Source organism: Malaclemys terrapin, chromosome 20 (assembly GCF_027887155.1).
Source record: "Malaclemys terrapin pileata isolate rMalTer1 chromosome 20, rMalTer1.hap1, whole genome shotgun sequence".
NCBI classification, from domain to species: domain Eukaryota; kingdom Metazoa; phylum Chordata; order Testudines; family Emydidae; genus Malaclemys; species Malaclemys terrapin.
In genome coordinates this window covers 7,139,386-7,155,374 of record NC_071524.1, presented here as the reverse complement: position 1 = coordinate 7,155,374, position 15,989 = coordinate 7,139,386, and positions in this window count along the sequence as shown.

Sequence of the window (15,989 nt, the reverse complement as noted above, 5' to 3'; positions counted from 1 at the left end):
GCAACAAAAATGATTAGGGGTCTGGAGCACATGACTTATGAGGAGAGGCTGAGGGAACTGGGTTTGTTTAGTCTCCAGAAGAGAAGAATGAGGTGGGATTTGATAGCTGCTTTCGACTACCTGAAAGGGGGTTCCAAAGAGAATGGATCTAGACTGTTCTCAGTGGTAGCAGATGACAGAACAAGTAGTAATGGTCTCAAGTTGCAGTGGGGGAGGTTTAGGATGGATATTAGGAAAAATGTTTTCACTAGGAGGTTGGTGAAGCACTGGAACGGGTTACCTAGGGAGGTGGTGGAATCTCCTTCCTTAGAGGTTTTTAAGTTCAGGCTTGACAAAGCCTTGTCTGGGATGATTTAGTTGGGAATTGGTCCTGCTTTGAGCAGGGGGTTGGACTAGATGACTCCCTTCCAACCCTGTGTTCTATGATTCTGTGATTCGCTTCTGCACTGCCTCTGGAGGTGCATCTGATATCCCCAAGGACAGCAGTAGTGCAGAGGAAGTCCTGTTCCCAGCCCAGCAGACTAACAGCTAGGAGGCCCCTACTGGGGGGCTCCTGGCTGGGGGGCTCCCAGCAGGACAGGGAGATCAGATTTCACAGGGCAAGGCTAATTTATGATCTGTGACACGTTGTTCATTGCTGTGTCATTGGTAGGGCCCTAGCTATAGAAGAAGATCGAGAGGTGACTTGGTTAGGGTGTAGAAGTCCCTTCATGAAGAGAAAAAAATGAATACCAAAGTGCTCTTCAATCTAGCCAAGAAAGACCCAACAAGAACCAACGGCTGTCAGCTGAAACCAGAGAAATTCAAATAAGAGGTAAGGCACAAATTTTTGACAGTGAGGGAGACTAACGACTGGAACAAATTACCCAAGGAAGAGGAGAATTCTCTGTTTCCTGGTGTCCTCAGATCACAAGTTGTTGTCATTCTGGAAGGTGCCTTTTAGTGAATTACAAGCTATTGGGCTTAATATGGTGGTAAGTGTGTGAAATTTCATAGCCCGTGAAATAGAGGCTGGATTAGGAGATCAAATTGTTTCACAACCGATGCCTCTATGAAAAACTCAGTGTGGGGTGAGGAACAGACTCTGCTGTATTACTGGGCAGCCTGCTTGCTCCTCAGAATCAATAATGAGCAAGTGGGGCGATCCAGGGTGCAGCTCAAACATCCAGTCGGGCTGGCCAGGGGCAGACATCAGGCCTGCAAGGGAAAGGTGAGTGTGACAGTGACTTCACAAAGACCTATTGGGCAAAGGTGGTGAGGCGACTGTGACCTCACAGAGCTCCCTTGACAACAGCCAGGCAGGACAGGGATGTGGGGCAGGGGGAACTTCACAGGGGGAAGCTCACACCAGCTATTGCCGGTCCAGATCCTCATTGGATTCCTTGCACCCTTTGGAAGCACAGGCAGGGTGTGGGGTTTGTCCAGCACCATTGTGAATCAGGAAGCAGAACCTGCCCCTGCACTGGGCGTTGGGTTAGGGACACTGAGCTATTACCCTGGGCTGAATTACTGCACCGCATGTGAGGCTTGTGGGAATGTCAGTGGGGTGAGGTGTGGGAATGGAAGCAGATCTAAAAGGCCCCTGACCTCTAGTGGGTGAGCTGCAGGAGAGATCACTACTGGGGGTGTAGGGTCCTTTGTTGTCTTTGTGAGCTGCGTACCAGAGTGCACCAAGCTCATGCACACAGACATATTCCCTGGATGTCATGGCACCTGCGGTGAATCCTGCTCCAGAAAGAGCTATTCGAGGCCTCAGTGCCTGCAACCTCTTACTGAAGGGGGTTCTTTGGTCCATGGGACCCCAAAGGTTGGCTGCAGCAGGACTCTTATCCTCCTTGTGAGCCACTAGAGGGATTTGGAGCCTGGTTCTGGGCAATTGCCAAGGGCTCTGGTGCTGTTGGTTTTAGGTCTTTGGAGAGATCTTCATGGAAGGCCAAAGAAGAACCTTCCTCCAGGAGGCACTGCTGGGCATACATGACTCCAGCTCCATGTCAGCCAGGCTGGGCTGGTGCTGACATATTCCATCCTGGGGGAAGCCGGCCAGCTGATAAGGGATGAGGTAACCAAAGAAGGGTCAATTGGGGAGGGACCCTCAGGGCCTTTCACCTCCAGGCCATTGAAAGTCACTCCCATCCCATCCCCATTCACTGACCAGGGAGCAAGGAGAGGATGAACCTAGGCAAGTGCCATTGGTAGGTACCAGTTTGTCCCCTGAGCAGCTCAAAGTAGTGCAGACCCAGCTCTCCAGCAAGGCTATTTCCTAACAGGCATCACATCAACATGAAACACTGCCATTGCTCACGCTAGGGGCTGCAAACTCCCCTAACAACCTCTGTGAGCCTTTCATACCCCTCGGGGCCTCAGGGCGGTTCCTAGTATCATGTTATCTCAGCCACCACCTGCTCTAGGAGAACTAGAGGATTCAGTCAGCAGAGGCTGCTCAAGTGCCCCATTCACCAGTGCTACTGTCCATGGCGTCACCTTAAGAACGCACGGGGGGATCCCTTGGGGAATCCACTTCCTCTCACCCCACTGCACTAGTGCCCAAAGCTCCCAGCCCCTCAGCTGGAGGGGGAGAGGGTGGCTGGGGAGCTGAGCTGAATCCCCAGCTGGATTTGGAGGTGGAACAGCTCTCACAGGGGGACTGAGAGGAATGGGGGCAGGAGTTCATTCCACAATGGTGGGAGTGGGGTTGGAAGTCACTAGAGAGGAGACAAGATTTCATCTCGGGGGTTGGGTGGGGGAATCCGCCCCTCAGATGTAGGGAGGGATTGGGTGGAAATTTTGCTGGCTCCTAGTGCCGTTAATGCCCTTCGTTACCATGGGTGTCCGAGTCTCTGACTGATCCTTGTTTCCTTGCAGCAGGAGGATGTTACAGCTAAGGTCGTGGCCCACCTCTTCTACATCAGGTGCTTGCGCCAGGTGCCCAAAGCATTGCAGGGACTGTGCTCTGTGGGACACCTTTGAAGGACCCCCCTTCGCAGACCAGAAGCTCCCACTCCCTGCCGCAGGTACCGCTCTTTCTCACTGTGCCTGGGGGAGAAGGACTTGGAGGAGTGGACATAGAGCCCACAGCACTCAGAGAAACCCAGGCCGAGCACCTCGCTCTCACCACCCTGCCCCACCTCAAACCCTGGAGCTAGGGCCAGGCCAGATACTGTCTCTGCCCCCATGTCCAGAGGCCAGTTTCGGAAGCATCAGGCTGTCAGGTCCATGGGGCTGGCCCATAAATGCAAGCATCCACAAAACCAGGGTTTATCCTCAGTAACCATTGCAGTCTGGGAGTGGTGGCCTGATGTGGAGCCCCTCCCCGTCATCACTGCTCAGACCTACCCATGGACCATGTCACCCCTGATGCAGTGAATGTCTGACCATCCCCCATCTGGGGCCCAATCCATGCACCTGGTATCTGAACCTTTCCCAGCCAGGAATGAAACTTCCCCAGTAGCACCCTGGGGCAGGGAAGGATCCTCCCCATCTGTCAGGTGGGGACTGAGACACAGAGGAAGGGCTGTGGTCTGGGTCACACAATCCTGGGTGTAGATCTGGGAACTGGACTGGGTCCCAGGCTAGTGCCTTTCCCCCAGGGGCACCTTCACTTTCTGCCCTTTATTCTCCCCTCCTGCTAGGGGGTCTCTGAGTGTGAAATGAACAGGGAGGGTGGTGGGGTCCTGGCACATAGCCTGGATGGGAGCTCCCCTTGGCTTGGACCCCAGGGTCAGAGACATCTTTGTCATCCTGCTGTCCTTTTATTCCTAGGAAGGGAGTCCCCAAATAAGGGGTCTCTAGGGCTCCAGGTGGGCAGTTCCTAGGAGTACCTATAAGTCATCCTGGTTCCCACCTGCATGCACCACCCTGCCCTGCCCTGCGCTCCAGTTCTTCGCTATTGACTCTGGCTTGACCCTTGGCTCCGGTCTCTGGCTGTGACTTTGGCAAGACCCTGAGCTCTAGATGTTGGCTACCAACACTGGCTCAGAATTCTCCTTGCCCTCCTGTAGCCTCGCTCCAGGCCCTCCACCAACCCGCTCCAGCATTGCCTCCTCCTCCTGATCTTCCCCAAGCCCTCAGATTTTGACAACCCAGCTTTGACCTTCAGCCTGTATCTGGACTCTGGCTTGACATCGACTTGGCTGATCTTTGGTCTCTCACCATCCGGCTTCGACCTCTGGCCTGGACTTGGACTCTGGCTCTGGCTCTGGCTCTGGTTCTGGTTCTGCTTTGTCGATGGACTCTGATCTCAGTTTTGATCCTGCTGTGTTCCTGGACCTTGATTCTAGCACCACTCTTAGTCTAGGCACAATCCTGCACCTTGCTGCGACCTACGCTCCAACCACTAGACCTAATTATGAGATGCAGCATGTGACATAAGGTGGTGCAACTTTTTGCAGAAAAGCAGGCTCTCCGCATGTAAGTGGCCCATATGCAACAGGGGACACATCACACCAGGTGTGAACCATGGCCTCACTACATGAGCCTGGCCCGGTGATGCCCCTTCTGAAGTTGTGCAATGGAAATGACAGAAAATGTAGGGGTTTCTTTAACCACCCGCCGCCCCTGGACCTACTCCACCATTCTTGGCTCGGACACCCGGCATTCTTGATAAACACTTGGATTACATGGATACCTTTGAAATAAATGTGGACTCATTGCCTCTGCACCGGGACTATGACTGCCCTATTGATCTACAACCTTGGTTGAAAGTTGCCTTTGGCTGTATTTACACATTGTTGGAACAAGAATTTGTGGCTCTCCCTGCATACAGTCATGAAAAACGGTCCAAATGGTTTATTAGTTACTAAGCGTTTCCCATGGGTGCCCAGGCCCTTTTTGGGAAGAAGAAATGTGGGACTCTACTATGCTTCTGTTTAGACAATCAGCCCCTGATCAAAGTGATAGTTTGGAACCATTGCCCGCTGCTGTTAAACCTACATTACTCAGTGTTGGATAACTATTGGACTGCAGAATGACCAGCAAATTAAACAGGAGGTGATCTTTTAAAAATAAATTATTTACATTAACTAATAAGCCAAATTCTGCCCATGTCCAGGTCTGCTTTGTGTTTAAACCCTAGGTAAAACCCAATGCATTGAGACCAGCATGGAGCTGCTGTTTGAATCATCTAATCTGGTCTTTTCAAATGAATTTTTGAAAGTTATATGTACTGATCCATCTGAAATTAAGTGAGAGCTGGGCATTCACCTATCCATGGCATTCACCTGCTCGTCAGTATCATGACAACTGCATACCTCACAACCTTTAATGTATTTAGCCTCACTACACCCCTGTGAGGTCGGGAATTACTACCGACCCCATTTCATAATTGGGGAACTGAGGCACAATGAGATAAAGCAAGTTCTGAAGGTAACTCAGGAAGTCTTTGGCAGAACAAGTAGTTGAATCTGGGTCTACCAAATCCAGAATTAGCACCTCAGCCATGGGAACATCCTTATGCTTAATTCCCTTACCCGCCTCTGAATATCCTCAGCCTAGTTTAGGCATTTTCCACTGCAGTTTCCTGTGCTGCCCACAGGGCTAGCTCCAGGCACCAGCTTAACAAGCAGGTGCTTGGGGCGGCCAAGGGAGAGGGGCGGCACCTGTGGCAATTCGGGGGCGGCAGGTCCCTCACTCCCTCTAGGAGCGAAGGACCTGCTGCTGAACTGCCGCCGCCGCCGATCACAGCTCTTTTTTTTTCCAATTGCCGCCGCCGATCGCAATTGCGATCGCGGCTTTTTTTTTTTTGCTTGGGGCGGCAGAAATGCTGGAGCTGGCCCTGGCCGCCCATACGTTATTAATTGTCTTAAGACTTTAAAGACCTAAAAGATGTCTGAGTCAGCTTTAGATGAGTAGAAACACAATCCCCAACAAAACAGCAAAAGAAAGTGCAGTGGCCAGCTCAGCCAACATAAAACACATCCAGACACAAGCGTACCCTCAGCTGATCTCCTGCAAAAGATGTAGATCTCTTGTAATCAGAACTGGTGGAGCTAGATACAGAGATGGTATAAACTGGAATAGCTTGAGGATCTGTAAATCAAACACTTTAATACTTTGAGTGCATATTTTGTTTTAAGTCTTTGACAAATAAAGAAATTTCATGCTGACCAATATATGTGCATGAATATTCTCTCATTTCTCCTGGGATGTGTCTTTTGCTCAAACTGCCTCTCCTAGGAAACTTCTTTTTACTTTTTGATTCAGGCTACATTTGCTCACCAATGGCAGTGCAGATTGGCTGGTCCTTTGGGGAGTGGTGTCTGAAACCCAGAACTGTACACATGCACAAACTCCAGCTCCCTTTTTGGGGTTGTTACCCTGTATTTCCCCCTCCCAGACACTGTGTCCTTCCCTGCCCCCTTTTCCTCAAGGCTGTGGTCTGCGCTCTCTGGGCTAAGAGTGTCTACTCTTTAATCAGAGGCACCTTTTCCCAGCAATTTCCCCTCCCCTATAAACACAATAAGGAGAGAGTTACTATAGGCATTATCATCTCACCAGAGAACACTGCTCATAGAGAGAATTATGGAGACCTAGCTCATGTCTGTGCAGAAGAAAAGCTTGGGAGGGCATTCAAAGATAGATGATATGAATGTAATTCAAGATGTGCAGTTCCTCTTTATAAAACAGACACATAAAATGATACCTGAATTAAATGTGACCTCAGGAGGCAATTTTCAAAAAGCAGCAGGAATGGTTACAGAATGGGATCTTTGAGTCACATATGACAAAAAAAGTTTGTCAAACCAATATGTTTCCTAGAAACATTTCAGTTTAGACTGACTGGCATTTTTCAACAGAAAATAGTTTAATCAATTTTTTTCAACCAGTTCTACACATTAACTTTCCAATTAGATTTCTCCATTCTCCCCTACCCTCCCCCTGTATTACAGGCTATAAGTGCTCTTCCTAATTTGAAACACATACATAAAAACTACAAGGAGTCTGGTGGCACCTTAAAGACTAACATTTATTTGGGCATAAGCTTTCGTGGGTAAAAACCTCACTTCTTCAGATGCATAGAGTGAAAGTTACAGATGCAGGCATTATATACTGACACATGGAGAGCAGGGAGTTACTTCACAAGTGGAGAACCAGTATTGACAGGGCCAATTCAATCAGGGTGGATGTAGTCCACTCCCAATAATAGATGAGGAGGTGTCAATTCCAGGAGAGGAAAAGCTGCTTCTGTAATGAGCCAGCCACTCCCAGATTAATGGTGTTAAATTTGCAAATGGATTTTAGTTCTGCTGTTTCTCTTTGAAGTCTGTTTCTGAAGTTTTTTTGTTCAATAATAGTGACTTTTAAATCTGTAATAGAATGACCAGGGAGATTGAAGTGTTCACTTATTGGCTTGTGTATGTTACCATTCCTGATGTCCGATCTGTGTCCATTTATTCTTTTGCAGAGGGCCTGTCCGGTTTGGCCAATATACATGGCAGAGGGGCATTGCTGGCACATGATGGCATATATAACATTAGTAGATGTGCAGGTGAATGAGCCCTTGATGGTGTGGCTGATGTGGTTGGGTCCTCTGATGGTGTCGCCAGAGTAGATATGGAGACAGAGTAGGCAACGAGGTTTGCTACAGGGATTGGTTCCTGGGTTGGTGTTTCTGTGGTGTGGTGTGTAGTTGCTGGTGAGTATTTGCTTCAGGTTGGGGGGTTGTCTGTAAGCGAGGACTGGCCTGCCTCCCAGGGTCTGTGAGAGTGAGGGATCATTTTCCAGGATAGGTTGTAGATCGTGGATAATGCGCTGGAGAGGTTTTAGCTGGGGGCTGGTATGTGATGGCCAGTGGTGTTCTGTTATTGTCCTTGTTGGGCCTGTCCTGTAGTAGGTGATTTATGGGTACCCGTCTTGCTCTGTCAGTCTGTTTCCTCACTTCCCCAGGTGGGTATTGTAGTTTTAAGAATGCTTGATAAAGATCTTGTAGGTGTTTGTCTCTGTCTGAGGGGTTGGAGCAAATTTGGGTGTATCTTAGGGCTTGGCTGTAGACAATGGATCGTGTGATGTGTCTTGGATGGAAACTGGAAGCATGTAGGTACGTATAGCGGTCAGTAGGTTTCCGGTATAGGGTGGTGTTTATGTGACCATCACTTATTTGCACTGTAGTGTCCAGGAAGTGGATCTCTTGTATGGACTGGTCCAGGCTGAGGTTGATGGTGGGGTGGAAATCGTTGAAGTCCAGGTGGAATTCTTCAAGGGCCTCCTTTCCGTGGGTCCATATGATGAAGATGTCATCAATGTAGTGCAAGTAGAGGAGAGGCACTAGGGGACAACAGCTGAGGAAGCGTTGTTCTAAGTCAGCCATAAAAATGTTGGCATACTGTGGGGCCATGCGGGTACCCATAGCAGTGCCACTGACTTGAAGGTATAAGTTGTCCCCAAATCTGAAATGGTTGTGGGTGAGGACAAAGTCACAAAGCTCAGCCACCAGGCTTGCTGTGGCCTCATCAGGGATACTGTTCCTGACAGCTTGTAGTCCATCCTCATGTGGAATATTGGTGTAAAGTGCTTCTACATCCATGGTGGCCAGGATGGTGTTTTCAGGAAGAACACCAATGCATTGTAGTTTCCTCCGGAAGTTGGTGGTGTCTCGAAGATAGCTGGGAGTGCTGGTAGCGTAGGGTCTGAGGAGAGAGTCCAAATAGCCAGATAATCCTGCTGTAAGAGTGCCAATGCCTGAGATGATGGGGCATCCAGGGTTTCTGGGTTTATGGATCTGATTGAATTGGCCCTATCAACACTGGTTCTCCACTTGCGAAGTAACTCCCTTCTCTCCATGTGTCAGTATATAATGCCTGCATCTGTAACTTTCACTCTATGCATCTGAAGAAGTGAGGTTTTTACCCAAGAAAGCTTATGCCCAAATAAAGCTGTTAGTCTTTAAGGTGCCACCAGACTCCTTGTTGTTTTTGTAGATACAGACTAACACGGCTACCCCCTGATACTTGATACATAAAAACTGAAGATCTGAAAGACAAGTCCTAGGTTAGAGAATTGTCTTTTGTAACTATAAAAGAAACCTACAAGCTTCAACCACAGACATGCTGCAGGCAACAGCCCATCCACACATCATTCCAAATCTAGCCTGGGAAAGAAGATGTGCTTGACAGTATTCCCAGAATGTTAACACATCCAAAGGATTGTGGACCAAAGCAGAAGTGATTTGCAAGATCTGTTATACTCACAGCCTGGTGACTCATTCTCCCCAAAAGATGCCCTGTCCCTAGCCACCAAATTGAATCAAAATATTTCCAGAGTAAAAGTTCTTCTTCAGAAGATACCAAGAGGAGCTGCCCTCATTCGAAACAGCTTGCATCTTCTATTGTTCTCAAGGACGGCAAGAACCTTTGAAAGATAATGGCTCTCTGTACTGGGGACATGCGCCACCAGCTTCTGTGAGGGCAGCTTGACTTTACTGCTGTTGAAAATAATGGCAGACGGTGGTCATATTGAAAGAGGACCTCTTTGCTTAAAGGCAGCTTTAGCCTCATTCCTGTTGGCAATGATGAGAGCTCGTGGCCATTTTGAAAAGTTGCAGTTCTCTGAAGAAGAAAGTTATTCACCATTAAAGCTTTCAGAAAATGTTCCCCTTGTCTATGGAGCTTTCACACACATACACACAAATTCTTATGCATCAACAGTTTTAGCAGAAAATTTCAGCTTTTTCTCAAAAAAAATAAAGCTTGGACTCTGGATATTTTTGTTGCTCTTCTCTGGACATTTTCAATTCTAATATATCTTTTATTTATTTTTTTTTTATTTTTATTTTTTGAGATAGGGTAACCAGAACTGCACAAAGTATTCGGGGTGTGACATACCATGTATTTATATACAGACAATATTATATTTTCTGTCTTATTATTTATCCCTTTCCTAATGGTTCCTAACATTGTTAGCTTTTTGAACCTTGAAAATCACCAAAAAAATTGTTATGTAATTTATGGACAGCCCCTAACTCTAGTTCTGGGACTTGCAGGGAAGTGGGGTCTGGTGGTTAGAGTGGGGGCCTGGGAGTCAGGACCCCTGGGTTCTACCCCTGGCTCTGGGAGGGGAGTGGGGTCTATGGGCCTGAAGTGAAAGCTCAGAGCTGGCCAGGGTTGAGAGATGCCTGTCCAGGCAGAGAATCATCCCATGATACAAAGGGAGGGAAAATGGACAAACCACACAACTAGGGTTACCATATTTGAACATTCAAAAAAGAGGACACTCCCCGGGGGGGGTATTTGCTCGTGACCCCTGGCCCTGCCGAATTCCGCCCTTTCCCCGCCCCCATTCCAACCCCTTCACCAAAGTCCCCTCCCCAACTCCGCCCCCTCCCTGCCCCATTGGAACCCTTTCCCAAATCCCGGCCCTGCTTCCTCCCCAGAGTGCACTGCGTTCCCCCTCCTCCCCCTCCCTCCCAGCTGTGCGAAACAGCTGTTTCGCGGCTTAAGCACTGGGAGCTAGAGGGTAAAAGCGGGCACTCTCTTGAGTGATTAACATTCACTCTCTTTCTTGAATGATCAACTCTTCTTTGGGGAAAAATAATAATGGCAAAATCCCAGATATTTTTAGATATTCAAATATTCCTCCCAGACGGCGATTAAAAAGCCGGACATGTCTGGGAAAATACAGATGTATGGTAACCCTACACACAACAGATTCAGACAAGCCCTGACAGAGAACCCAGAGGGGGAAGGGGACAGTCAGAACAAACAGCCAGTAGGAGGGCAGTGGGGCACCATCTAGAGGGGAGAGGGAAGCCCAGTTGGGAGCCAATGGGCCTAACCCCAGAAATGTCCTGGGAGGTTCCCCAGCAAACTCACAGCCTGGGCCTGGGCAGGGGATCAGCGACTCCCCCTGCTGCACACGCACCCCGCTTAGGCAGGTCAGGGATCGGGGGAGCTGCAGCCCTGGCTTATGGGGGGAAAGGAAGTAACAAGGGGCTGCCTGGGCCCAGGAAGGGGGAACTGACCCCAGCTGCAGTGCAGAGGCCCTAGGCATGCCCCAGCTGGGGGGCAGGGAGAGAGAGACTGAGAAGGGAGAGGCTGCTGCTCCCTGTTATTGCCAAACTGCTGGGCTGTGCAGTATCCCTGCCTATGGGACCTGCTCCTGGCCAGACTTCAGTCCTGGCTGGCTCTGCTCTGGGTCCCATGAGGAAGTTTTCAGTTGGGCGGATGAGATCTCTGAGATTAGGCCCCTGCTGTCCATGTGCCGGCCGGCCAGGCAGTACTGCGGGGAGACAAACGCTAGGGCCCATGTGTTTGAGTTTCACACACTGAGGATCAGGAGGTGTTTAGATGAATTCATCTCTCCCCTGTGCGCTGTACCCAGCCCCTGCCTGGCCGGCACACGCCTGTGGGGAGCACAGGGTCCATGGCTTGGCAGAACTTTGTTGTACTCAAGGGGAGCCGAGTTCCTGAACATCCAAGAAGGAATTGGCATTGCACAAATTTTCACACTGCAGTTTTATTACAATGGGAATAAACACTCTGATATCTGCCCTAGTGTCTAGAAAATTCCAAACAAAGACACGGAGCAGAAAGATTTTCCCTAAAACTTAACAAAGTTCCATGGCTACTCAGTGACTAGCCCATTAGGAGCCACGGGCCTCTTCTCCGCCCACCATTTCAGAGTCAATGCAGGCAGCAGGTGCAGGCTGAGCCATGGTTTCAGAAGCTGGAGCGTTAGCTGGGACTGCCATGGACTTTCCCTACAATGGCGTATATTGAGGTCTTGTTTTCCTGCTCCCGAGGAAGCTTTAAAACAAAAATAAAATCCTGTTATTCCTCTGCTAACTCCCAAACCCAAATATCTAGAAAATGACACCACAGCAGAATAGGCCTTTGAAGGGAGCTACGGGCAGCTGGTCAGAATATGGAGAAACAGTTTTGCAAAAAATACGTGGATTTTTTTGCATCTCACTAGTTCCAGATGGAGTTGGTTTTTTATTTTTGTACAATTTGCCATTAATTTTTTTATCAGAATTCTCAACAAATGTCATCAAAATCATTATACTTTTTATTTATTTACTGAAAGCCCAGTTCTCAGTAAACAGTTTTAGCAACCACTTTGATATAAATGTTCACCACATTTTTGAAAACAGAATAGAAAATTTCAAAAGATTCCTGCAGGTCTTGGTAAAAATTTTCTTTTTAGAAAAAATGCTCATTTTTCTACAAAAAATCTTTTTGTTCAAACATTTTCAATCAGCTCAAGTACAGAGGCAGGAGCAGGTAGAGATAGAAAATTGGGCAAAAAGAGAGAGAAATCTTGTCTTTTTCATGGGTAGTTAAAAGCAATAGCTGAAGTTCTGGGCGGGACGCAGGAATCGCTGGGTGAGACTTTGCAGGAGCGCAGACCAGGCCATCGCAGGGATCCATTACAATATCTGAGGCTGCTCCCTATGCCCCCAGCAGAGCAGAGAAAGGAATTCAAATCCCTGCTCACACCCCCAGCACTGAGGTCAGCCCTGCTGTACTCTAGCACTGGACAGTATCTCATGGTGCATATTCTCGCTGGGACATCCCAGATCCTGAAATTCATGGTCAGGATTCAACCGACACCGCGACTCACCCTGGCTGCGCCGAACTCTCTGATGGCAGCATCTGGGGAGAGAGTTAGCAGAGAGCAGAAGGGTAAGTGCTGCTCCCTGGGAGAGCCCCACACAGAGATTTATCTATTGCTTGATCTAGGTGTTCAATAATAACACAGCCTAGCACTGACCCCAATGTCCGGTCACAGCTTTAGACTATACGCTGCAGGGTCTGTTCACTCTCCACTCCCCCAGCACGACCAGTGCAGCGCTGGCTTGTGGTCACAGCACCTGCTCTCCTGCAGAACGTGAGAAATTCCCCTCCCAGACCCGACCGGTTCTTTAAATGGACACATTTCACCGGGGCGGTTTGTTCTATCTGGGGCTGGGTGTGCAATGGAAACTGCAGTGAAATAAACACAGCGGCAGCACCAGCAGCCTGACACAGCCCAAAATAAGCACAGGCTGGGGCTGAGGGACCACATCAGGGTTTCACTTAGGTATCAGCTCTAATTGTGTGATTGTAGCTGCAAGGGTGTGAGTGAGAGCTGAGAAGTGGACGCCAGTTATTTTTGTATTATTATTTAACATGTCTATGGGGGTAGCTCCTATAGATCACAGCAGGTCAGGTCCCCCGGTGCCAGGCACTGGAGGTTAGTGTAAGACACAGGGAAGTCTCTGGCCTGTGCTGTACAGGAGATCAGACTAGATAATCACAGGCCTTAGGAGCTATGAATTATAGCACAGGGGTAGTTTTAACTCTCCCTCAGTGCAGGGGGCTGGACTCAACAACCCCTTGAGGCCCCTTCCAGCCCTCCAGCTCTATAATCCTCTGTTCTCGCTTTTCAGATGCGTTCGTCAGACCTTGGGCAGTGAATTGGGGCCAGTGGAAACACAGCCAGATCAGACACGGGTCGGAGCAGGGAGCCCGGCGTGGGCGCTGTGCAGGGGGGTAAGTCACAGCTCTGCCATTCAGCTTTTGGGATAGCAGCAGGGGTCAGTTTGTGTGTCTGCTGCTTGTCACACCCCTTCCTCATTCGGCTTGTTTTTTTTCCAGCTGTGTTCAGTGATCAAACCCTTAGGCCTAGATCCTCAAAGGTATTGAGGCTCTGAATTTACACTGAAATAAAGTTAGGAGCCTAAACAAACTCTGAGAGTTGGGGCAGGGGCTGTCTTCTGACTCTGTGTCTGTTCAGCACTGGGGCACCATTCCCCAGGCATGCAGGCACCAGGCCTTACCCACACACAAGTAGTAAGGGGGAAGAATAGGTCCTTACACTGGATCTGCTCCTCCGTGGGTGTGTTCTCAGTGCTGCAGTTTGAGAGCTGTTCCCTGTTGAAAAACAAGTATGGAACATGTCAGTGCGGCGGGGTATTGCTCTGTGTTTGTGGTGCACACACTGTCACTGGAATACTGCATTAGAACTGACACAGAGAGAGAGGCCAGGCAATCCCAATGGATCCTTAGTGGATCTACCCACATTCAGTCCCTGTCCCGCTCACCAGGGAACATACCAGGGTGGCTGAGAACTCAGTTCCCCATCCCCCACACCTCCCCGCATCACACCCTGGGGACACGACCAGAATCACAACCCCAGGCGAAGGTAACCTCCTTCCTACCTTGGACATCTCCGTTTAGCTGCAATGGAAAGAAAAAGGAAGACAGTTGCAGTTGGCAGGGTCCCAGCCACCCCTCGCTCCCTGCCCGACCAACGGATGGGCTCCACGATGCTGTGGTCAGGACTGGACTCTGTGCCATGGTTACAGTGGGCTTTTCAGAGCTGCCCAAGGGATTCAGAGGCCCAGTTGCCAAGTTAGTGTATCCAAATCCCTAGGCAGTTTTGGCAAACTCAGCCTTAACGTAGCTCACCTGAATAGCCCCCTGGAGCCGAGCCGGCTTCTGGCTCAGACAGGAGAGTAGCGAGCAGCTACCTCCTGTATGATGTATCCATCCCTCCACTAGGGCCTAGGACAAACTAGGGATGGTATTTGACAAAGTGCCCATGGGATTAAGGAGCTCACACCCCACTGTAAGGCCATGGTAGTTCAGCTCCTACTTTCCTTGACAGCTTCTGAAATGGCCCCCTAGGCATTTGGGGCAGCATTTCTGAAAGCACCAGAGTGACCAGGCCGCTTAAGTCCCATCGAAAGCCGTTGAATGTGGCTGCCTTTGTTACATAGGATCATTGGAAAATGCTCCCCTTGGTCTCTTCCTGACATGGCCACTGTCCGCTCACAGCCTGGGGTTGAAGTCCTCATCGCCTACCTTTCTTCACCAGCAGATAAATCAGTGGAGCCAGACACAGGACAGAGAGCCCTGCAATTCCCCAGATGGCCTCCGGTCCCAATCGCCCTCCTGGGAAAACCAGACAAATGTGAACAATCCTGCGAGAGCCGGCACTAAAGAGTTCATGCTGCAGGTCTCCCCGCGCTGGGGGTTGTGCTGGCTGTGTGTCACTCCTGGGTTATGGCTAGGACAGTCCCAGCCATGGCTGGGCCCACATGGGCCTGTCTGTTCTCCCTGCTCCTGCCCAGGCCAAGTCCTGACAGGAAAGCCACCGCAAGAGCTAGCAAGGGAGTGACGGAGACCTAGGAGTAACCATACCCAGAGAGAGCTAGGGTATGTCAGAGACATGGGGCACATTCAGCGCAGAGAGGACATGGGGAAACCGACGCACTGGGATGGGGACCTACAGGACTACGTAGCAGGGCCTGTCATTCCCAGGACCAGCTCATCCTTGACCATTCTCCAGGAGGGGCAGAGCGAGGGGAGATGGGAAGGAGCCAGGAATTACTGCTTGGGGGCAGGGGAGTGTGAGGATATGGGAGCAGGAATACTGAATGTGAGTCTGGACAATACAGACAGCTGCACAGACTCATTTCCCTGTCCAGTGCTGCATACTCTGGTCCTTGGACCATGGCTCCTTGGGCAGGGTTGGTAGATCCACCTTGCTCACTCTAAGGCTAGTTCAGCTTTGGAACAAGCTTTCAAGGGAGGCTGTGGAAGGTTTTGAAGAACAGGTTGGACAAACCCTATCAGGGATGATCTAGGTTGACTTGGTCCTGCCTCAGTGCAGAGGGCTGGACCAGGTGACCTCTCGAGGTCCCTTCCAGCCCCACATTTCTATGACACTATGATTACATTCCTGACAAAGGCTTCCTGGCTGGTAGGGGGAAGGGCTGGGCTGGAGCAGCACTGGACACATCTCCAAGCCCAGCTTTCTCTGCTATTTCCATAGAGTGAGGGGATCTTTAGAGGGGCAGCGCTCGGAGCTGCCCTGGCTGGTGGGAAGGTCAGCTGGGTAGGAACAGGCCTGAAAACTTTGGCCCCAAAGCTGGTTAGAATTTTTTTTTGTTCTCTCCAGAAAATTGTGATGAAAATGAAAAAAAAACAAAGTTTGGTTTTGTCAACATTTTTGGTGGAAAAATTTAAACTCTTCACCAAACACCAAAAACATTTTTCTTTTGTTTTCAGGGA